A 25,918-nucleotide genomic window follows, 5' to 3' on the forward strand; every position below is an offset into this window, starting at 1 on the left:
AACATCAACCCCAAAACAAACAAAAACTAGGGACAAGGGAGTCCACTTCATTTATCTGTCCGACCATGCTATTGGAAACAATAGCAACGTACAAAATCTGGTTAACCCTTTGAGCGCACTTTTGTCACCTTTATAAAATGTACCACAGTCAAATTTTTTTTCAGATTTTTGCCAAAATTTTAATGAAAACCTGTAGCCAATGAAATGTGATGTCCGTTTGATCCAAAATAATACAAAAAAATACAGAAAAATTCAAAAAAATTGTTAAAATGTTGCACTAAAATTTGGTGGGAAAAATTACAGCACTCAAAGGGTTAAAGATATTGGGGAGAAGGAATGAATTTTAGAACATAAGGATAAGAGATAGGTAATTGTGACATAGCGAATTCTCGGAAATTTGTCTGTTAGAGTAAATTCTATTTTTGTTCAAGCTCGTTTCATTTACACCTTGTGTTATCATTTGTTGAAGCCAGCGTTCCAGATGTTATATTATGGGAGTATACGGTGGACGAATCAGTCTAGATATTTTTAAGAAATTTGGGTCACGAGAAAAAAAATCATCAAAATATGGAAACAGCTCACGAAGAGACAGCCCAGTCGATATCAAACCATATCTAGGCTGAAGCGTTCCCATGACAAGTTCTACGGTTTTAATTTCCGTTCCGAACGACAATGCGGCAAAATCGACGGTATTGCTCAGTATGCTTGCACGCTTGTATCAGAACTCATGAATTAATTCACGCTGACAAACCCACCTTTCCTTTGTGAAGCTAGAGGTTAACTGAACATAATTGTTTAGGTAATATCTCTCGTAGTTAAAACTCACTATCGCTTCAAACCTGGCATATCCAGCGATTTGTTGTCATTGGTAGGCAGTGCTGTGGATTAAAGTTGCCATTCTTTCCCAAGACAGAAAAATAAACCGCCAAACAGATCAACTAAATGGAGTAAATGAAAAAAAATGTTTGAAGAAATTTCAGACAGACTTTTGATTGATACGATGATAGAATACAGTATCTACAGTCAATTGGCATTTCACATGTCCGGGCTTGCATACAGATTTGAGATGTGTCCCCACTTGAATTTTACAATATCCGCCAATTTGTCAGAGCCGCGGAGACCTAATTCGCAAATAACTAACCATTTGTTTGAAAGGGCACCTCTCTAAAAATATCTGCATTAGTTGGTAACACGATCAAACGATTAATCGCCAGCGTAGTATTTGCTGTTCAAATATGCGGTAATTTTTACAAGTATGATCGTTAATAGTGTTATGCTAGACGAATCACATGTAAGTAAAAGTGTCCATAACTACAGTACAAGTCGTTATTGTAGCATCGAGCTTAAAGTTATATTGTCTGTAATAAGTTCAAGCATGGATATACGGGTTTTCCACTCTGCTCTCCAATTCAGTAATCATATATTTTCACATCGTTTGTTTTGAACTGCGTATAACTGTATTTTCAATAATAAGTCAGGACCTGCCAGATTGTATTCACGATACCATGAAACATGTGTTGTTTGCGTAATGACACTGTACGTCCTCCAAAGATGTTAAAATTAGCCACAGTCCTATTGCGCAGACAGGGAGAGCATCAGTATGAAATTGTCACCATGCCGGCGATGAAAATATTTTGATACAATGGTCCTCCGGAACATCGCATCCAATCTTCCCTGTGATGGTTATCTCTCTGTAGACGCATTTAACTCCAGTGTGATACTGGCTGACGTTAGAATGTGCCTTGGGGACAAATACGCTGGTATTTTTTCAGCTTGTGGAGTAAATTAAGTTGTCATCGTGTTGTTTACCTGAAAATTGAACATATAATTTTCTCCCCAGACTTCACAAGGTGTATGGCGGCCATTTTGGTTTTCCGGTATCGCTATAATTAAATTATTTGTATCTCTAATCAAACGCTTTGCACTATGATCCCTGAAGTCGTTCGGTTTGACGATGAAACAGAGATAAAAAGAGTAAAGTGTCTTCCAGCAAAGTCTAAGAAAAAAACCAGAACTTTAAGTCTCTGAGCACGTATTACCTCGAGGTGTTTTTCATAATTATCAAAGTGACACATTTTCTTTCAGATAATATTCAGTTGAATGGCAAAGCCGCTCAGCGTGATCAAAATATTCCGCATTCTTGCCAATACCGATACTTCAAAGACTAGGCAGGTAGTCCATATTAATATACATATGAACGCTGCCTTGCTATTTTAATGAGCCGTAAACAATTTGGCGTAAGACAGATGTTTCCTTGGCATGCATACTGCTACAAACTTAATTGGTATGCTCCTCTGTAATTCGGCATGTCACCGCCATATTACACGCCCAAAAGAACCGTGGAAACAGATGTATAAAAACAACAATCTGTAGAAAGGTGTGACTGGTGTCGTTTATCTGCACGCTCCATCTGCTGGGAACTTTGTTGTGAACTTTACTTGGTGTGATCGTTGCTTTCTCATTGACGCTTCGACTGTATAATTTATTTATTTATTTATTTATTTATTTATTTATTTATTTATTTATTTGTTACTCATTTATTGGAAGTATCTACCTATGTGCGCTATAATTACTGACCGACATTTATGATTGAAGTAGGACAGTCGGTCACATCTCTTGGGAGACGTGGCAATATGCTTGGAAGGCTAAAACTTTGCATTTCAATATCGTTAACTTAGCATGCACCAAGCCTTGCTGTCTGCAACATAGAGCGAATATATTATCAGTAGCTGGTATCTATCGTCATTTAAAACACCAAAATCCCACCAGGCATTAATTGATGGAAATATTTAACTTTACCCAATCAAGGGTCATATTTCACCAACTCACACAAACAAGAGGCCATATTTCAGAGACTCACACATAAATATTCCTTTTGTGCTTATCAATAAACAAATACACGGGGAAAATCGAGATGGCCGATAAAAGTAATCGACACGTGTTGCCCATGGCACATTTTACTGTTATGCGAATACATGTATATTATCTACCATCAAATGCAATGCTAGTAAAAGCTAGCAAGAATCCGGTGATGAATGATTTGAGCGTTTCTCAACCCATCACGTCACGAGAAAAAGAAACTGTCTTGTGCTTAAATCTGTTTAATTTAATTGACGGCAACTCATTTTAATTTCTGTCCTGTTTGCGGGGGGGGGGGGGGCAATCGAAACCGTTACACGCCGCGTGCAAGGCAAATGACATATATATTTTACGCTATAATGATGAAACATGAACAGGTAATTTGCGCTGATGAATTCACGTTTAATTAAATACAGAGTGATGGCAAGACCACAAGTTGATAACTGTTGATTTGCACTCTACAGTTTGATATGTGGAATAGATTAGTCACAGTGGGGAACAAAACACAATAATTTCCGACTATATTGATTAATTCAGTTCAAATCTCTCTTTCACGTTGGAAGTGAACTATAAACACTTGGTAGGCAAGTTACACGGTTCTACACAACGAGATAATAACACGATATCACCCTGGTAAACCAACCCTATGCAAATCTAATTATACCCTTCATAAAGTGGCCCATGGAGTACGGCCATATTTGCTCAGAACACAGGCCATATGGTATTCCGGAAAGGGTGTTTTTTTAGTCACGCATTTGCAGGATCAGTGAGAGTATTATTCGCTTATTTTTATTAAGTGACGCCCATGTGTACATATAGCCACACATAAATGTATGATCTGCAGTAGCGAAACATGAAGGGGCTGAAAAAATATTCCTAGCTCTGCGTGGCGGGGCTGTGTGTTACCGGCGTTACACGTCCTCCCGCAACGCTGGTAACACATAGCCCTGCCACGCAGAGCTAGCCTATTCCCTGCTGCGGGGGTGTGTTTTTTACATGAAATGCCATGGGTAACCATATCCTACAGTTCGGTAACTCTCATATACTTAATATAAAATTTCTCATTATGATGGTATTGGAGGAAGAGATTGTAAGTTTACTCTTGTAATTTTGTAAAAGAAAAATTCAATTTTGTATTATTTTCTTTTCAAACTACCCATCATACTTTTCAAGAATGGCAAACTGGATGTAAAATGAAACGACGATAACAAATGCGAAGGATACGAAGGTTATGTTCAAAGACTAAGGAAAGGAAGAATTTCTGACAGTGAGGGACTGTTCAGAATTTACTTTGGGGTCAGGGTATTTTCTTTTATCCTTGTGATTTTTTCCATGGTCCTCCCTAGTAAATTATTAAGAAAATTTATGGTCCCATCCTATTTCCTGTTTTTTTCCATAGTTCTCCTCAAATATATACATACATGCTTACACATTAAGACATACACAGTCTGACAAGTTTATCGCACTTTGCAGGAACAATACAGTGGTCATTCAATGAATGATATAACAAAACCTGTCAGGGTTACGATCAAGTGGCCATAAAAGCATGTTTGCAGGGACTGCAAGTGGCACACTTTGAGAAGACTATAGTAAAGAGCAAATCATTGAAGAAAAGTTAATTATTAAAACATGAAGACTTCCTCTTATGTCCGCTATACATGATCCATTTCATAGCCCCTTTCTTGATTATTTTGACGATTACTTTGTCCTAGATGTTATTATATCAGTGGTCAGTGATTTGCTCAGAGGAAGAAATAATATACTAATAATATACAAAGCCGAGTGTGTTCACTGACTAGACAAGTTGCCTCACTTTTTCTTCAGTACTCTCCCATAGGTGGAAATGAATTGAAAAACTTAGCAAATGTTTGACTGTTGCAGGTACAGACTGTTAAGGTGGGGAACTACCCAATACCAAGAATATTGTCATGTTCTAGAAATCACATATTTTAGCTTGTATAGTGGCAGTTCCGAACCTACTTTTTGAGATAATTTACATTCAGTCGTCCATCATCCCATAATTTTGAGCTCCATACATGACGTTATTGCAAATTTGACCTGTTAAAAGAAAACAATTGCCACTCCTGATTCTTAAGTATCCTCTACATTTTCCCTTTTCTCTCTTTTTTTCATCCTCATCCTTCCAGCTACAATAAATGTGATCGCTAGAACAATGACTATATTCGTGGTATTGGGTAGTTACCCACCTCACAGAGACATCTGCTGTAACTTTTGGCATTTCAACCGATGCTGTATTCAACAACATACTAGTACATACATTCATAAATGACCATTGTTATTTTTGACAAATGAATCGAGACTTCAATGCTTACTGTTCACTGTATGGTCTGAAATGACATGCTAAATACTGGATATTTTATGACGCTTGAGGGAGGAGAACAAGATACTACAGTAGATACATAAAACATACCACTGTGAATATTACCAAATTTTGCAGCGAAAGGAATTTAAATACACTTGTTGAGCTTATCTGTTACCCACTAATATGGTTCTCTTTTTCTTAAGGATCAGGACTTCTTTGCAAATATTGAATTGATGTGGTCTTTTCCTAAGTCCTACCTAAAAGATGGTGGTATTTTTGTCTCCCCTCCCCTAATTTTTCTTGAGGGAAATGGGTGGTCCCCCTGAAAATCCTCGGCCCCCTGGAAGTAAATTCTGAACAGTCCCTAAGCAGTGGCATATTAGACCTTTTCAGAAAAGAGTGTAGGATTCCAACACAACCTATTTGTTGACATACATGCAGACATATGGTGCTTACAGGCGTTGTATATCAGCTTTATAATCCGTTAATCTTAAGGGAAAATACTGATACCGATCAATTTGCAGCACAAATCAAATGTTTTCGGCTCGTCTGCAGTGAAATTACTCTTTACAATGTAAAATGACGATGTTCTCACGGTTTATGGTGATAGATTGACCTCATACAAATCTGAAAGTTGTCAGAATATTGCTGTCATTTTGCAAGACAGATGTGGGTATTTGTGCAACATCAATCAACTTTAAAACACTGAATGATATAGTTAAAAAATATTACATATCAAAGGGAGCCGACCAGAAGGTTGAATAAAGGTATCGACTAAGCCATCACGACCCAGAATCAAGCTGCGCCTACCTCAGAAACTCAGTGTGTGAAACATTCACGATAGACTGTACAAAATAATATAAATATACCTGGTTGAAGGAAAGAATTCTGGCATAACGCAGAAAGAAATCCATCAGATAGAATGATGTATACATGACAATACGTACGTATGTATGTATGTATGTATGTATGTATGTATGTATGTATGTATGTATGTATGTATGTATGTATGTATGTATGTATGTATGTATGTATGTATGTATGTATGTATGTATGTATGTATGTATGTATGTATGTATGTATGTATGTATGTATGTATGTATGTATGTATGTATGTATGTATGTATGTATGTATGTATGTATGTATGTATGTATGTATGTATGCACATGTTCGTGTTTATTTATTTATGTGTGTGATGAGAGAGAGAGAGAGAGAGAGAGAGAGAGAGAGAGAGAGAGAGAGAGAGAGAGAGAGAGAGAGAGAGAGAGAGAGAGAGAGGGGGAGAGAGAGAGAGAGAGAGAGAGAGAGGGGGGGAGAGAGAGAGAGAGAGAGAGAGAGAGAGAGAGAGAGAGAGAGAGAGAGAGAGAGAGAGAGAGAGAGAGAGAGAGAGAGAGAGAGAGAGACTTACGTGAGGGGCACCATGTCAGAGTTGGGATTTTACTTATTCAGTGATTGACTATACGTTATATCGAATAAACTTTAAGTCTAAAAATTTTATCAGCGGTGAAGTTACAGTAGGGCATACTTACATACTAAAATCGATCAAAAATCAACAGGCATCACATCGTAGATCAGTTTCAAACTTAACATCTGTAAGAAATCACATAGTTTTGACTTTAATGCTGTTAATGTTTTAGAAAACCCAACGCAAACAAAATATATCCGCTTCAATACAAGGAATTTTCCGAGTTTCTAAAAGCTCACTATCACATCTTGCACGCGATAAAAAACTATTTTCATGGTTTTGATAAGAACAATGTATCTCCCTCTTCTAGTGTTCTGAGCTGTGATGGATCATCTCGTTAATTCAATAGGAAGGTGTTTGACCTCAATGTTCCCGGGACGATGGTATCTTTGCAATCCGTTTAGAGAATGTAAACGTTCCGAGGTATTGATGCTGGAGCTCTCACCTGTTTCCAAGGAAACGATGACTTGCGTCTGCGCGTTATTCAAGGCCCGTCGCGATGCAAAGTGGATAACAAGTAGGGCTACTTCAAGCAAACCCTCTAAAGGAAACTATAAGACGCAATTGATACCAACACCAAAAAAACTTATAAAATATATGTAAAGCGTACGTTTCGCAACTTTTCACTTTTGCCATGACGTCAACATTCGTAAACCGTAGCCAATACGCATTGCTCTCGAAGATATACGCGGATAAAATTTTCCGACATGAAGACGTGCGGTGGAGTGTGACAACCGGACAACGTGATAAGATAACTAGTTGATTAAGTATTCGCAACGAGAAGTGAGAAGTAATTGGCAATTAGTAAAGATCAAGATAAAACAAGATATGGGTTAATGATTTAATTACACTTGGCAAAACAATTAAGCAATTGATTGATTGATTGATTTGTTCGACGATTCTTTCAAGCTGTGGATAATTCTCGAGGATACAAGTTAATTACTCTTTTATAACTCGAAAACTGATGATTTTCCGCTATGCACCAGCAGAGAAATATATCATCACTTTTGCAAAGTTACTTTTATTTCAGTTGTTAATGATGATGATGATGATAGTGGTGATGTTGATGTTGTTGTTGTTATGATTACGATGATGATAGCGATGATATTGATGATGTTGTTGTTGTTGTTGTTGTTGTTGTTGACGATAATGATGACGGTGACTGATGTTATTATTATTATTGTTGTTGTTGTTGTTGTTGTTGTTGTTGTTGTCGTCGTCGTCGTCGTTATTATCGACTGCGTGGTTCGATAAAATCCTAGGCTTTCGAGTGACCAAGTTTACAACATTAGTATGTGTAGCCACTGCCTACTGCAGTGTGCAATCACTGAAAAGAAATCGCACATACATTTTAAGACAGCTAAGAACTGATCAATCATAATTATCACGCGCTACTCTTAACCTGGAACAGTTTCCCAGTACAAGTACGACAGTTAACCACTCTCGATACTTTTAAGAAAAGCATCAAAACTTTTCTGTTTAGTAGAGCATACGAGCGCCATTGAACCCTACTGCTTTTTGGAGTTTGGCGCAATAGAAATCCATTTATTTCTAATGTCAAATCACTAGAATTCAATACAAGACATCAAAATTAACTGTCAACGTGATATCGGAAAGCATACCGCCTGACTAGCACTAAAAAATTAAAAAGTGCGCGTCGTTGCCCCATTTTTGGAAAGAAGTCACGACAAAAACACCGAAACAATCGGGTTTTTTTCTCAAGGTCTGATGGATTCTTACGATAAAGCGTGGCGAAAAATGTCAATTTAGACTCTCTTTCTCTCTGTTGTTTTTACAACCAATTGTAAGTGAAAGTCAAAATGCATAAAGCACTGTTACACTCATGATTTGTGGACTTATCAACGTTTTTTTTATTGCAATATCTCAGTAGTAACACTTGCAACTGTATGACTTCGTACGTTTGAAGAGCGCATACGGTATACAAACTTTTCGTCGACTTTCTGTGTCAGCTGAACGCCAAATTAATGCATCCCATCAGATTAAATGTGCTGGAATACAATGAACAAAACAAATAATTCCATTTACATGTAATTAAAATGCTGATGTTAGATCTGGTTAAAATGTGATTATACTCCATTGTGTGTTATTATAATCCAGCTTAAATTAAAAGACATGGTAACACGCATTCGAAAGTATAAGCTGCTAAGCAATAAATATTGATTATCCAAATAATTATTTGATTTGAATTAAGTGGACTTCAAATGAAAGTATTCAATTTATCACAGACGTATTCTCTTATTTTCGCATATTTCAGATTGAAATTGTTTAAATAGATTTCCTTTATTAAGGATGGTGTTTGCTTAATCTAATTCATTTCAGCTCTTGTACTAATTAATTACCATATTGATTTCAAACGGGATGTCGCATTAATGTCACAACCCCAAATTCTATCCAGAAATCCCACTTTCATTTTACCTTATCGAATTAGCGGAAAAGACAAGCTGATAAGGACGTCACATTTCCGTCATCGATAGTGATTTTGCCTGAAGATTCCAGTGCCCGAAGATCGCATTCATTCCAGTTTACTCATTTTGTTTCATCAAACCAGCTAATACTGAGTAATTCATTTTTGGATTACTGACTTTAAGGGTGTTTATTCAATTTATTAGAAAACACGACTTGCTGTTCACCTATTAATGGAAGCAAACACAATGGAGAAAAAATAAAAAATCGTCTGCCAGATAGGCCAGGACAGTCCACCAGTTAATCGACGCTCATTCGATCAATTAATCGATTCCTCGATTGAATTTCCGTTGAAACCTAAGGTTCATGTTAGCCTACGCAAATGTTGCCGCACTCGAATTTCATAAGAGAATGAGAAAATGATAGTGTAGAGACAATTCGAAAGTAACATTTCCAGTTTTAAATCAAAACGAGAGGTTCTTGAGTGCGATCGAAAACAAATGTTAAAATTACACATGTAATTGAACGTATCTTAATCGTTCATTCGCAAATTCGGTTACCATGTGACGTCTCCTGGAAAGGCAGTGCAATGAAGGGAGCGTGTTTTCGGCATGTATTATGGCGGCTTCCGTAATTTGGCGACATTATATAGGTTAAAGGCATTCGTTTTTTACGGGGAGGGGGATCGGTGGAAACTTAAGCTAAAAATGAAATGCTAAAAGCAACCCCCCTCCAAATTAAATTTCGAAAATTTGACCCCCCCCCCCATTCATCAGTTTTAAAGTGTGACGCCCAAATTTTCATATGATTTGATTGATTAACCCTTTGCGTCCTAAGGCCCTGGGGATGAAAAATAGTGACCCTTCAAAAGTGTTTGCAAGAAAAGGTGATCCCTTCAAAATTTTCGTGCACAGAACAGTGACCCTTCCCTGCGTGTCATAGTCCATACCAATAATATCTTAATTGACATGTAATTTCTCATTTGACCTTTGAACCAAAATAATCACTTGGGTGAAAGTCCAACATCACATTTGTTGTTCACATCTGCTCTTTCAAACACCATTTTCTCATCGCGTATATTTATATCAATAGTCAATAAAAGAACAGATTTACCTAATGGAAAAACTTATTTAGAGTTTTCTCATAGAATACAATGTATAGTGCATCAACAATTCGGTGAAATTCCAAAAATCAAATTTATTGCACACACATGCACTTGCAGCCACCCTAGTCTAACCAAGAACATAAATATCAATAATCAAGCGTCTACAAATACACTGATTTAGCTAGTTTTGTATTTGGAAAAATTATTCATAGTTTCCTAATAGAATACAATGTATAGTGAATCAACATTTCGATGAAATTCTCAAAGCAAATTTCTTGCACACACATGGACTTGTAACCACTCTAGTCTAATCCAGTACATTTATATCAATTATCAAGTGTCTATAAATACACTGATTTAGCTAGTTTGTATAGGGAAATATTGTTCATAGTTTCCTCAGTCAAAGTGACTCATCAGAACCGAATAGTGCGAAAGATGCAGTTTACCTCTGTGAACTTGCAGTCAGTCAAAGTAACCCATCAGAATAACTGATTAAAAGGCACTTGTTCCAGTGGTGTTCTTATTTATATTTGATAATCTTGGTTGTTTAAACGTATGTAATTATATAGTCCAATAATCTTTACAAACACTTAACATAACACCATAAATTTGAAAATTGGAGCTATTTCCCCCAGTATTCAAAGTGTCATAAACGTTATATCGTGAACATGGCACGACTCTCATTTCTCTTGGTCAACTTTAAAATTTTATTTTTCTGAAAAATGTGCTCTTTTCTTCTTTTATCACCTGTTCAGACAGTATAAAGGCATGTTCGTATTCTGTTTTAATACACCTCTTAGTCAATTCTGTTGGGTTTTTGGCCATAACGCCATACAAACCTTAAAATTTGACCCCCACAAATCATTGATTGTAAAATTTAACTCCCTAAAGAATGCTCCCTTATCCTATCAGTGGGTCGGTCGAATTTCTGGGACTGATCGAATGACATATGAGCAATGGAATCTCATTTTGCAACGTTTTGCGCGCGTACGCCACTGGTTGTCGCTGATGAAGTGGATGGTGTTGCAGCTGATCACCACTTCAGAAGGTTGAATATTTGATCGGTTGCAGCTGACGCGCTTAATGAAGGATGGATGGATGTATGGATGGATGGATGGATGGATGGATGGATGGATGGATGGGAGTGGTGAGAGGAAGGTGATTAGATGGGTGGTTTTGATTGACGGGTAGAGGAATGGGTCGATTAATAGAAAGGAGGAGATGGAATCGATCGGTAGACTGCATAGAGGACATAAAAGCGAGGACATCCCGAGGTAAATAAAATAAACGCTAAATTTGCCTTATAAGGATGTTTACCTCTGGGAATTTTTTCTTCTATGTGATTTCCCATCTACCAGTTGCAAGATGGCTAAGTGTCCATTGAGGCACTTCTCCTGAACAAAATTTCCTTGCGATAAAAAAATCGGTGCATATCTGATAACGCATGCGCCATGAGTCCATGAGTCTGGATAAATCGCATAGACAGTGTGCAACGGTTTTAATTCATCATTTCATTGGAATGATGACGGTAGTGTAGACAGTCATTTGAAAGGAGCCACTACAGATCTTCTTCAGAACAACCCCCGCGGCAATACTGTTGGGTTGCTCTCAACGTTGAACCCTGACAAAGCCACAATTAAGGACGCTGAGTATAATATAATATAATAATATAATGTTATTCAGTAACATAGGCCACCGGCCTTTCTTACAATTCTTGTAAAATAATACAGACAAACTTAGGGGCAGTTATACATTATTGCTCGTGGATAATAAGTTGTCTCTTCGGCTGAAACTATAAAAGATGAACTTAGATAAATTGATAATAGTACTAGGATGTTGTGAACTGAGAAGATTCACAAACTTTGTTTCTGTTGGTAAGTCATTACAGTAAGACGGAAGAAAACGTTTTCTTATGTCACTATACACTGGACAAGCTAAACAAAAATGAAACTCGCTTTCTATTTGATTGTCATTACACAACTGGCAAACTCTGGCTTCCCTTGGAATATTTTCAAATCGACCACTCTCAATACGCAAGTTATGATTCGACACTCGAAATTTACATAATGCTCTTCTAAATATCTCCACGTTAATAACACATAAATATTTCTCAAGCACAAGGTTGTTTTTATAAAGGCGATATGAATCTAACTTGGAAGTATTGTGAAGGTTCGTGTTCCATTGTTGGAAGCCAATATCAAAAGATCTTTGCTTAAATGCAGATAAGAAAGATGATGCGTCACCTACGGCTTGCATATCCCATACAATACCAAAACCATAAGTTAACAACAAATGCTTAACATTATAAGCCCAACAACTGTATCCCTTCTCAGCCATTTCAAATTGGTAATTGTAACACATTTTAATATATGTGGCATTATCACTACAAATTAATTTGAGCCAGTATTTAACAATACGACCAAGCCTCATGACTCGTAAAGGCAATCTACCAAGTTCTCCCAAAGCAGCATAATTACATGTTCTAGTACCAACTTTTAAAATGAATTTACAAAATAGGCTGTGTACATTTTCCACATCAGGACCCTCGTGGAAGCCCCACACTTCGCAACCATACATAAGAATCGGTAAAATTTTACAATCAAATATTCTAAGTGCAATGTTAACATCTGAATTTTTAAAGAGACTAAGGTATTTTTTAATTCTATACAACACACTTTTACCGTGTTTTGCCAATTTCTCTTGGGCGCTAGACCAAACGCCCGAGCAAGAAAATTGTAAACCAAGATAGTTAAAATATGAAACTACTTCTACATGTTTTCCATCTAAATACCATTTTTCATAATTTTTCAATCTTCCTCCCTTCCTAAACACCATAATTTTTTCTTAGATGAGTTAACTTTTAGCTTCCATTGCTTACAATACATACAAAGCCTGTCAAGTTGTCTTTGCAACCCAATTACATTACTAGAAGCAATAACTAAGTCATCGGCAAATAATAAATACAATAATTTTAACATACCCACATAGACACCACTATACAATCCACTTTGTAAAGTTTCACCGATATCATCAATAAAAATATTAAACAAAAGAGGTGATAATACAGACCCTTGTTGAACCCCAAATGTACAGTTGAAAAACTCAGTTACTCCGTGCGGAGTCCTGACACATGCTTTTACATTACTATACATGGATTTTAATACTTTCAACATTTTCCCTTTCATACCTAATTTCAAAAGCTTGTAAAACATAGCGGTACGATCTATTCTATCGAAAGCTTTTCAAGATCGATAAATGCACAGTATAACCTTGATTTGTGTTTAACTAAATACTTCCATACTGCAGTGTCTAAAATGAAAATGTTATCAATGGTACTACGATTTTTTCGAAAACCAGCCTGTGATTGTGAAATAGGGCAGTTGATTTCAACAAATTCAGATATCCGGCTATGCATAATATTACAAAAAACTTTACTGACAACAGGAAGTAATGTGATCCCTCTATAGTTGTTCACAGATTCACGAGAACCCTTTTTGTAAAGAGGGACGATCATACCCTTTACCCATTCTATTGGAAAATTACCCGAATTAAGAATTGCATTACAAAGTTTCAACAATATCTCTCTAAATGCACTACCGCTAAACTTAAAAAATTCTACAGGAATGCCATCAAAACCCGCAGCTTTACCTTGCTTTAGTTTCTGAATAGACGAGTTAACTTCTTCAATTGTAATATCGTCATCCAGAATGTCAGTATTTACAGTAATGTCATCTATTGAGTTACTATTTACAAAATCTTCTGAAGAAAAAGAATTGTTTACAAATTCGTTCACTTCTTGGTAAAAGTCACAATAACTATCGTCAAAATTTCCTGGAATATTAAACAATGTCGCAAAATAATCGATCCAATCTTCTGGCGAAATAGTATCCGGAGCACCAGGGGTGAAAGGTCTCAACATTGACCAGAATCGCTTCGAGTTGGCATCCTTGGCAGCTTCAACAAAGTCCCTCTGTTTCAAATCGTCGTAGTTTTTCTTTTTCTGTCTTAAGGTGTTGCGATAATTACGTTGACTGACTCTAAAGTCACTGAAAGAAGTTGCACTACGCGTATGTTTATGTAATTTAAGAGCTCTTTTGACTTCAGATTTTAATTTGCTACAGTCTTTATCCCACCAACCATTCTTCTTTACACATTTCTTGTCGACCTTTCTTTCCACCATACATTGAAGTGATTCATAAATTAAATTATTCAAATATTCAATGGCATTATTTATTTGCCCATCACTTATTTGTCTATTCAGTTCACACATATCGAAGTTTTCAAATTCATTTACCCAGAAATTTCTTACATTTTCAATAAAGTTGTAATTCCATTCACATTTAAACAAGTTATTTTTTATGCAACTATTATTTTCACGTATATTACTTATTGAAGGGTTGTTACATGTAAATAATTTCAACTGAAAAACGATTGGTTGATGATCAGATTCCATTCTTGTGTCAATGTACATATCTTTTACAAGATTCAAATCAGTATAAGGTAGTAACACATAGTCTATTACACTTCCACCATTTTCTGTGACATATGTATAGTCACCACTCCCCTTTTCTTTAAAATATCTACCATTAATAATTTTCAACCCCGTACTTTTACATAAATCAAGTAAGTGTTTACCAAAACTATTCACAAATATATCACGTGATTCTCGTTGGGGTATATCAGGGTTGGTAACTCTGTCATCAATGGGTAAGTATTTGTCATTACTTTCCATACAATCACTCAGAGCACCAGTGCGAGCATTGAAATCACCGCACACTACAACAGAACAATCGTCATACATAGCTGTGAAATTCGCCAATTCGTTTTCAAGCACCTGAACCCACTCATCATTTGCATAAGGCGAGGACCCTTCTGGGGACAGATACACAGTGCACAACAAAAAAGACGCTGGACGCTGAGTAATAGTTCGGATAAAATGAGAGATAGCTAGTCGTTAATACCCTAAAATGTCCTGTGGCCCTCATATCGTCTCCTTCGATACAAACCATTATGCAACTTAGGGTTTCGTCATTTGCCGCTGGCAGCCATAACCGTCATTCAACCGCGCTGCCTAATCAAAGCAACACCCGCAGCCATGGTTACAATGCCTTGTGCAGCACGATGCCAAGATGAAGGCAACTTGAAAACAGGGTGTATTGACCACAAATTTGAAGCATTCATCATGTAGCATTCGCCGTTATAAGAAACCCATTCTGTGATGTCGTGAAGCCCGACACTCATTCCTGTAAAATATCTTCAACAGTATCCTACTAGCCATTTAAATTCTCGACAACGAAGAGATTTGGTATTCTTTCCGCGACGCTTTGAGGAATTAGCTTTGTTAGATTAAGGCAGTCTGCGCCTCTAAAGTGAAAGACTCAAACCTTTGCTCAAACTTTCCTCGAGGAATCTTTCAACCATTCTCTTTCAAAATCAAGAATAAAAAATCGGGGGGTCACCAAGCAAATTTTGGTACTAGAGAAACAAATAACCCAAGATTTACCGATATTTGAAATTCAAAATGGCCATCTTTCCTGTGTTAACTCTATGGAGAAAAATAAAATTTTCGAATTTCGAAAATCTAAGCCGGTAAATAGTTTTCTTTCACCAATAGCTTTAAAATGAACCCCCACAAGTGGTAGATCAGAAAAGAATTGTAAAAGTTTGCGAGTCCGAATATCTGTCCCTGAGGTCTCAAATGAATAGCATTTTATCTCAAAGAGTTGCTAGTTAATACTTGAAAACACATTCGCCCTCTAAGGTAAAAAGATAGCTTTAAAACTTCGTTTCAACTTGTTGTGTAACATGTTGAGTTGAAGGTATTGAGTATAGGGGCGGACATCATACATGCATTAGTAGCGCATTGACTATTTGGGTAAACTACTGCAGATTTGACACCCAGGATGTTGAATGCGGTCGGCCACTCCCGAAGTCAACGCAGGAATTATTGTGTTACTTACAACAATCGCAGGACTGCGACTCAAAGTTTGCATGCTATACTTTCAGAAAGCTATGGCAATTGATTTAGGCCCTTAAACTTACAGCTTTCGCCCCGTTATTTATTTGACTCCACGGAATCGGTCAATAAATCGGTATTATTGGCACCTAAGCCCTTGTTTTCCGAAGTGAGTCTCGTTACTGTAATAAAATGTCTCTGTGAACAAGCCACCAGTGATGTTGTTTAAGAAATGCACAGTTATGTGTGAGCAAGACAAGCTTTGGCGATTCAGATTGAAAAAATACCGAACAAATAAAAATATTGCACAAAGGATGAAATACTACCTACAGGAATAGACCCTAATGTATGAAGTTATATCAACTTCCTGTAACATAAGTTTGTAATAAACGCACAGAAATAAACCTTCATCTTGAAACTTGAATTGTAAATATGACGTCAATACAGCTGGTACTAAAATAGGGGAAAAACGACAGTAATATCAGGCAGTAGACTGATTTTCTCGCTGGTTGCTGAGCTCAAAGGACTGGGAAAGGAACGGCATTCGGAATGGTGGGAATTAATGTTGGAATAAAAAGTACAAGACGTGCTTTACGTCGTAGTTGAAGAATCTGTTGCACCGCCGACGGGGCCGAACTCTTCTATTGTAATGAGTTAAGCAAATGAGGGATGAAAGGAAATGAGTGTTTAAGTTTTGTATGGAAAAGTTCATAAATCTTTATGGGCAGGGTTCATTTTTATGTCGAATACCTCTGGTCTTTTTTTATTAGTTATAGGTTTTTAAGTTAGCTTGGAGACATTCCCAGTTTCTCATAACCCCCCCCAAAAAAAAGATATATATCTTTGCATGGGGCGATCCAGGAGAACTGTGCGGTACCTATAGAGACTAGTCTTGTGTCCGTGAAGCGAACACATCAACACATCGAAGCTAACACATCTTCGCATCCAAAAATGGCTTCAGTTCACTCACACAGTGACCTACATTTAATGACCTCAGACAAAAATAAGAAAATACGTACGGCCCTTGCGAGCCATCTGATATGGGTTAGGATGCAAGATAAAAGTATCTGGTCAACTTCAAGCCACCCTACTCGCTTCTGTAAATCAAACGGCCTTCCTCGTTAAGACAACATTCATGCGAATAAATGCCCCCATTTCCTTCCACAAACACTGATTGCGCTTATTGTCACATTATCATGTAAGTATAAAGAGGAAAATACGTGTATCTCCCCTGAAGTGTTACAATTCTTGGTAAACTGTAGTATCTTATTTCAAAGTTTGTCATTCGGTATTAAAGTATAAGTAATGACGTCACCGTTATGCCATCTGCTGCAAAGATAATATAGCCAACAATCGATAATATACTTCATTGCATATTATCCGAAAAAGTCCAATTGACTACATATTTCGGAAGTTGTACCTCAACTGTTCTTCAGAAAAATCAACCCAACTACTTAAGTCGACAACATCATTATGAGTAGGACAGTGAGAAGTTAAATTACGAGGACAATGAATGTCGTCAAATTCCGTCGTAGTGTGTTAACAAAGTGACGTCACAGAAAATCCGGAATATTGCACTTAGCACACACACACATGGCTGTCATATTTGTTACGCTTGGAAACACGTTGCTTAGGCAGCGTGTTATTGGAGGATGCAGTATTTATGATATGTAAAGCAACGATGAAATTGAACGTAAATTATCGATGATGAGTTGAAGTTCTTTGATGTGCCACATCCTGTCGGATTGATGCTCAAAAGAAGCGTGAAAGCTACCTGCCCCGTTTACATATATAGAAATATGATATTCTTACAGCTGACTCAACGTATTTATTTGCACATCGATAGATAGATAGATAGATAAATAGATAGATAGATAGATAGATAGATAGATAGATAGATAGATAGATAGATAGATAGATAGATAGATAGATAGATAGATAGATAGATAGACAGACAGATAGCCAGAGAGAGAGAGATAGATGGATAATTAAAAAGATGGACAGATAGATACCTACGTACGTACGTACCTACCTACCTACCTACCTACCTACCCACCTACCTACCTACCTACCTACCTACCTACTAGCCTACCTACCTACCTACCTACCTACCTACCTACCTACCTACCTACCTACCTACCTACCTACCTACCTACCTACTCCTACCTACCTACCTACCTACCTACCTACCTACCTACCTACCTACCTACCTACCTGCCTACCTAATCATCCACCTACCTACCTACCTACCTACCTACCTACCTACCTACCTACCTACCCTACCTACCTACCTACCTACCTACCTACCCTACCTACCTACCTACCTACCTACCTACCCACCTACCTACCTACCTACCTACCTACCTACCTACCTACCTACCTACCTACCTACCTACCTACCTACCTACCTACCTACCTACCTACCTACCTACCTACCTACCTACCTACCTACCCTACCTACCTACCTACTACCTACCTACCTACCTACCTACCTACCTACCCACCACCTACCTACCTACCTACCTACCTAGCTACCTACCTACCTACCTACCTACCACTTACCTGCCTACCTAATCATCCACCTACCTACCTACCTACCTACCTACCTACCTACCTACCTACCTACCTACCTACCTACCTACCTACCTACACCTACCTACCTAACCTACCTACCTACCACCCACCCACCCACCCACCCACCTACTACCTACCTACCTACCTACCCACCCCACCCACCCACCTACCTACCTACCTACCTACCACCTACCTACCTACCTACCTACCTACCTACCTACCTACCTACCTACCTACCTACCTACCTACCTACCTACTTACCTGCCTGCCTAATACAGGGTTTCCCCATCAGAACTGCCACCGACCTCGCTTTAAGTGCTTTAGGTCTAATTTCAATTGAAGCCTACATTGACAAATGTAAACTGTTATTTTTGGAAATCTTTGCAACTGTAATATTCTTTCAACAAGAAAATGTATTTTTTTACATCGTCTTTTTGAATTCAAACTGTCTTCTACAGAGAAATCTTTAGGATTTATTGCTGATATTGTTAAGATCATTTCAAAATACGATCTGACATGCTTTTTGATGAATTTTGCTCCACTGGCTATTTCCCGCCAAAACCTATTTGGAAAACAATTGTGAATGATGCCATCCATGAGAATGAAAATAATTGCTGGAGACAAAGATTGGAAAGTAGAGATGATATGCTGGTTTACTCTCGATTGCACACTAAGTTAGCTCCATTTCACTTGTACACATATTTACGAAATTTTCCTGAGCGCCGTGAAACTGTTTACAGTATTATGAAACTTCTCACTTTTCCTAGAAATGAAGTCTGTTTTAAGTGTCAAAATACAGTTGATGATGTTTTGACTCATTTGTTAACTTCCTGTTGTCATACAACAATAGCAAGAGACTCTTTTTGGAACTGTCTTTTCGACAAAATGAGCATTACTGTTTCTGCAACACTTTATAACTTAAATGACCTTGACTTCATTAGTAATATTTTAGGAGATTGTATTTACATGATTAACTACCAGCAGTCTGGTGAACAAGCAACTCTTCAAGAAATTGTGCTGGACTTTGTGCAAATGTGCCTTGAGAACTGAACTCATTACCGTGTATTGCTTTCTGTCAGAAGCTTACTTGTATAATTTAGTGGGTTTTTTTTTTTCTTGAGTAACTTTTTCCCTTAATACCTCTGTAATTTAATGTGTTGATGTAACTCTTCTCATGTTTGAGGAGGAATAAAGGAACAACACAACAACAACAACAACCTACCTACCTACCTACCTACCTACCTACCCACCCACCCACCCACCTACCTACCTACCTACCTACCTACCTACCCACCCACCCACCCACTACCTACTACCTACCTACCTACTACCTACCTACCTACCTACCTACCTACCTACCTACCTACCTACCTACCTACCTACCTACCTACCTACCTACCTACCTACCTACCTACCTACCTACTTACCTGCCTGCCTAATCATCCACCTACCTACCTACCTACCTACCTACCTACCTACCTACCTACCCACCCACCCACCTACCTACCTACCTACCTACCTACCTACCTACCTACCTACCTACCTACCTACCTACCTACCTACCTGCCTACCTATATACGAAGTTTATACGTTGATGCACGAATTTGGTTGACGTATAAAGCAGGACCTGACTAGAATGTACTTGTGAGGAATAACGACACATGATATGATGGAATGTTGAATATTCCGAATCACAATTCTAATTGCTTCAAAAGTAATAGAAAAAAGTAAAATTATAAAATGAAATACAATTATATCTGCAATCTCTATGATACCAATTATGGACATATCAACCGAAGAAGCATACCGGCATGATCGGCCTTTGACCCTGACCTATGACCTGAGTCATCTTTAAACCCTTATGCATGAATTATATTTCGCACAGGTCTGTCAACTCTTTAGAAATACAACATCCTGGCCAGCAAAAATATCACAACATCTGTTTTGCAGTGTATACTTTACGAGTTGTTATTTTAAAATGATTAAAATTGGAGTATAGATCACATCGCGTATGGCACATGCTGACACGATCAATTTATCAATATTCTCAGTGGCATGATTTTTGTCTATTTTGCTATCTGGATCTCGCAAACAATACAGTTTTTTTTGTGATTCTGTCACTGCCGTTAATGCTGCGACTATGATACTTTAAACTCATTCAATTTATTAACACATTGGGTTTTGTGTCTGTTTTCTTTTCTGTTTGTTACTCTTCCCGAAGGACAAATTTGGTTTGCATATATTTGCATACATTTATTTTCACGCGCGCGCGCACACACACGCAGACATACTAAAAAAACAAAAAAACACGTATTCGTGATTTGAATTTTCACTGTCGTCGCTTGAAACATTCTAAAAATATTCAGCAAACTGTAAAAAATTGTTAATTCCTGTGCTATTTTTGTGAAAATTCAGACTAACGTCACATGTGCATTTGGAAAATATGCATAAAACCTTTAATATTTAAGAGACCGCAATCTCTATAGGTATGTATCACGGTTGTAAAGTGCTCGTGTTTTCATTTTAGCGGTTACAAGGCATACAAGTTTCAAGTTGACACGATCTCTCCTTCTGTTTATCGCGTAGCCTGCAATGGATAGTAACTTTAATACACAGAAGTTGCGATAAGTAAAGATAATTCAGAAAATGTATCCCGTGTTGAGAGCACGGGAAGACAGTGATAGTGTGTACAGAAAATGCAATAATCCGTTCTGATGAAGAGATGATCAGGCTAACTCGTATGTTTACGGTAGCATTTACCATCTTCTGTTTACCGTTCTTGGCTCGATATGCCCAGTTATATTTCCCTGGAGAAGTACTATTGCACATTCAATAAATGCACAGTTGCTCAAAATAGTTTATAACGATAGAAACAAAAAAACTCATTTTGTACGTGATGTACCCGTTCAGCCATCGGCTGAAATTTTCACAGGGTCTCCTTGGACAATAACAGGACTGCAGGAATGCCCGAAAACATGTGTGTACATGCGCACAAGATCTCAACATGCAAAGCGGATAAGCGTCAACATCGAAACCGCCCCAGGTGGTTCAGACAAGATGCCCACGCGAAGACGATTTGACGAGGTACACATAATGAATTGTTCACAGAAATTGACAAATATATACTTTCGTTTCTTCTCTCTGGCTTTAAAATATCACTTTTATTACCAAACATATTAAAGTCGTCTATATTTACCCCCGCTCGTGACACTTATCTATGTCGTTTATAAATAGTGAAAATAGGTCCGTTATGTTAATTGGTGACTATTTCGAGGAATGTCGTTCTGAAATATGACCCAGTAAATGCCATATATTGCTATTATTGATTGGCTGCTCCCACTTCGCATCCTCATCGATATTGCCTTCAAAGAAAGTTTGACTCCCTGTGCTCATAGTTTACAGCTCTCGCTCGTTGACTGGCTTATCCATAAAGTGCGAATCTCGAGTTCCTACCGAAAACGTGCAATTAAGGGCCGTTACGATACTCCCTTTTGAAGAGAGCCGTAAATGTGCTTAAACATTTCGAAATCCCGGCGATGAAATTGGCCGCTTTAGATTTTCTTCTTCAGGTTTAATCAACCGCGTTTAATAGGGAGATGAATAAATCGTGCCTTTTGAGAAATATCTTAGGATTCAGCGAGAAATGCTGAACGCAATACACATGTAAGGGGTGAGTTGTTGATGGTCCCCGCGGCGTCTTGGCTGTACGTGCGGATAGTACAACTTAACGAAAGAGCTATAATTGCGGCGAAGCTAAGTCAGTAAGCTCATGGGTCTTACCGATAATGTAACCCTGCACAGTACAAAAGTAATCAATTCATATGATATAACATTTTATAGTTTATCATAAATTAATTGGACTTGAGGAAGGTCAAACTCCCCAAAAGAGTGACATAACGGGACTATCTTCCACGAGAAAGAAATGCCATTTCCACTCGCGTTGCAGAAATAATCGGAAATTGTGTACGTTCAATTTCATTGTCACAGTTTTTGTCGATGTCAATTGCAATTTTTACGGTACTAAGACATGAACATGCCTCACCACGGCTTCGTTATGTTACGTCATCTCATTATTGATGCCAGACTATCTTTTTTCCGTGTCTGTCTGGCTCTCCCGTTTCTTCCTAAGTGCTAAGAATTTGAGATGTCTAAAACTACGTTGATGTTTATCTGAAGGAAAATATTGCTTTCGAAGCTAAATATAACACTGTAGAGCGAGTTTGACAGAATGTGTGCTGTAGTATTCTCCGGAGAGTGTGAGAGAAATGCCAGGTCAATGCGAATTTACTGATAAGAATTTTTAACATAGTCAATTAATTGTTTCTGCTACGCTTGTCCTATCACGATTCGCTGACTAACGATGGAGAATGGCGTGGAGATTTACCTCCTGGAGATCAGTCAAATCATTCATGCTAACTTTCACGATACTCTTGCAGTCCGTGTTGAGGTGATTCCTTCTTGATCGACGTTAAGCAATTGTATATTGTTCTATAACGGTGCAAATGTATTGAACACCGTCATACGTACAGTTTGTTGATTGTATTCATTTAAAATCAAGTATCTTTCGCTGAACCCCAGACAGCACCTTTTCTTTAACGAAGGCTGACAGTGGGAAAAGATGAACATTGGACACGTAAATTAAGTAATAACAGTTAGAACGGGAAGGCCAATCTTTATACAAGATTATATGCAAGTTTTCATTTTCTTTTAACATTCCATAAAGACATCACAGTAAGTCATGGCTTTGGATAATGGAAGGTCTTGTTTGCTGGTAAGCTTTTCATCTCACTTGGCGAAATTGCTGTGAAATTTTAGACTTGGAGGAAACATCGACCCCATACAGGTGAAGTCGTCTTTGGACTGTGAAACATTGCGTAAAATAGAAGGGTTACAACTCTAGTAGCATGAGAATATATTTGGAACTAGAGAAGGACGCTTCTCTCATTATCGTGTCAGCACATATTGTAATGTTTATACAGTCTGTTTACTAATGAGCAACATTACAGTTTAAATACTCTCACAGGACTTTCATTATACATGCCAACAGGCAAACGTGTAAAATGATTAATAGGTGAAACACTGTATCAGGAGAAATGTCCTCGGACAGCCTCCTGGAGACAACCGATACCCCCGGAATAACAGCCCCGACGATTGCTGTATTCTTTCCTAGTAAATTGTCAATCACGATGCAAATTGCAGTACTGTCTTCTTAAACTGGGGAAACCTTGTTTCCTTATTTTAGGTCAATTCCGGAAGAAAACTATAAGTGATGAAAATAATAATATAAGAAAAATGATGTGACACTACAAAACTAAATAGGAGAACACCGACATTTTTAATCTGTATTTAAAGATTTTTTTATGAAGAAAAAATCATACCAGTACGCACCGCGTTTTTATGTTTTTTTTCACTTGATGGCATAGAACTAGGAGGAGAATATAATCTAAAGTTGACAATATCAAGTTGAAAATGTAGTTTGCCTCAGTCCCTCCATCGCTGATCAAGGAACTATGGGTAGAAACTGATCGCTGGAAAGCCTGCATCACCTCTGCGAAAACGATACCACGGATAGTGACATTTGCGCGAGATTTTGAAATCGATTTTTTTTTTCTCTTATGGGAATAGCCAACAACTGCAGTTTTAAAACATTAAATTAGTGAATGTGGTTAGTACCGAGATTCGTGTTAGTTATTTTGAAAAGTACAGATGCAGTGTTCTCTCTAAACTCTATTCCACTTTACTATGGATTGGTCTTCTTTGATAGAAGTAGTTAAACTGTAATCCCCAATTTCATGAATTTTACGTAATTATTTAGTAAAATCACATTTTAACGATCTACTTAAGGTAATATGCACCTCGAAAGTGAAAGACTTAAACTTTCGCTCAAACTTTCCTTAAGGAATCTTTCAATCATTCTCTTTCAAAATCAAGAATAAAAATAGGGGGTCACCGTGCAAATTTTGGTACTAGAGAAAGAAATAACTCAAGATTTACCGATATTAGAAATTCAAAATGGCCGCCATCTCTGTGTTAACTCTATGGCGAAAAATAAAAATTTTCGAATTTCGAAAAACTAAGCCGGTGAAAAGTTTTCTTTCACCGAGAGCTTTAAAATGAACCCCACATGTGGTATATCAGAAGAGAACTGTAAGGTTTGAGAGTCAGAATGTCTGTCCCCGAGGTGCGTTCTACCTTAAATAGTATCTTACAACCAAGGTACTCAGCTTCTTAGTACATTTGAATTTGACAGTGGCTAACACCCTGTCATGTTTTTCGGGTTTCGCTTATTTTGTTTCTACTGAGTCATTTCAGGTAAAGTTTGATTAAAAAAGAAAATTAATGTAAAGTAACGTTTGCTTGACTTATTTGTAGGTGTACCCACGTTGCAGTATATTTTTATTTCTTTCCTCTAATAATCGAATTTTGACTGTGATGACTCAGCAAAAACTAAATTAGCGAAACCCAAAATACATTAAGTGGGTGTTGTCTACTACATTTCATGACAAGACTATGGGGGGGGGGGGGCAACTGTTGTTCTAGCATTTGCATTTCACATGATGCGGTGGAATTTATCATAGCATGGTGATGCACATCCAGTATAGTTGTGTGAAGTTAAAAGACTCTGAGGTTTCTCTTCTCGTACGCCTATATCTTGTATGGCGGTCTACCTCTATTTCTGTCTGCGTATATGATTGTGCAATTTTACGTATGGCTGTCAACCCTAGAAGGAGTATCGCCTTTTTTCTCTGTCTTGCGTCTGTCCGTCGTCTTGTCTATCCCTCTGTCTCAGTTTCTCCCAGTCCGTCTTTATCTTTCTGTCTCAGGCTGTTTGTTTCTGTCTACCCATGCCTCACTCCCTCGTTACCTCGGTCTCCTTCACCTCTCTCCCTCTCTCTCCCCCCGGGTGTATATGCACTGACTGCAAAGCGATTGTCCGTCGATGTTATCTGTTCAAACGAATTTCCCTGTCCGTTCCAAGTGTTGAGTGGCGATATCGATGGCTCTCACACCTCACTGCCTCCAAGGCATTATAACGTTTGACTTAAATCGGTGAATCTCAACTTCGAAATGCGCTAAGTTGAAAAGACGCTGAGATCGTCTTTCAACCTCACAAGTCAAAAAGTCCCTCTCCGACAGAAAGTCAAGGACAAGACAACATACAGACGAAAGCTGCTTTAAGGACTCTCCGATATCAGTTCTTAAGAACTAAT

General features: G+C 37.8%; 1 protein-coding gene across 1 annotated transcript in view; it reads left to right on the forward strand.

The window, feature by feature from the left end:
- Positions 1 to 25,918, forward strand: part of LOC139142252 (neuromedin-B receptor-like) — a 108,025-nt gene that overhangs the window by 77,203 nt on the left and 4,904 nt on the right. The gene's annotated exons all lie outside the window — the stretch shown is intronic.

The sequence above is a fragment of the Ptychodera flava genome, chromosome 10 (genome assembly GCF_041260155.1).
Source record: "Ptychodera flava strain L36383 chromosome 10, AS_Pfla_20210202, whole genome shotgun sequence".
Classification (NCBI taxonomy): domain Eukaryota; kingdom Metazoa; phylum Hemichordata; class Enteropneusta; family Ptychoderidae; genus Ptychodera; species Ptychodera flava.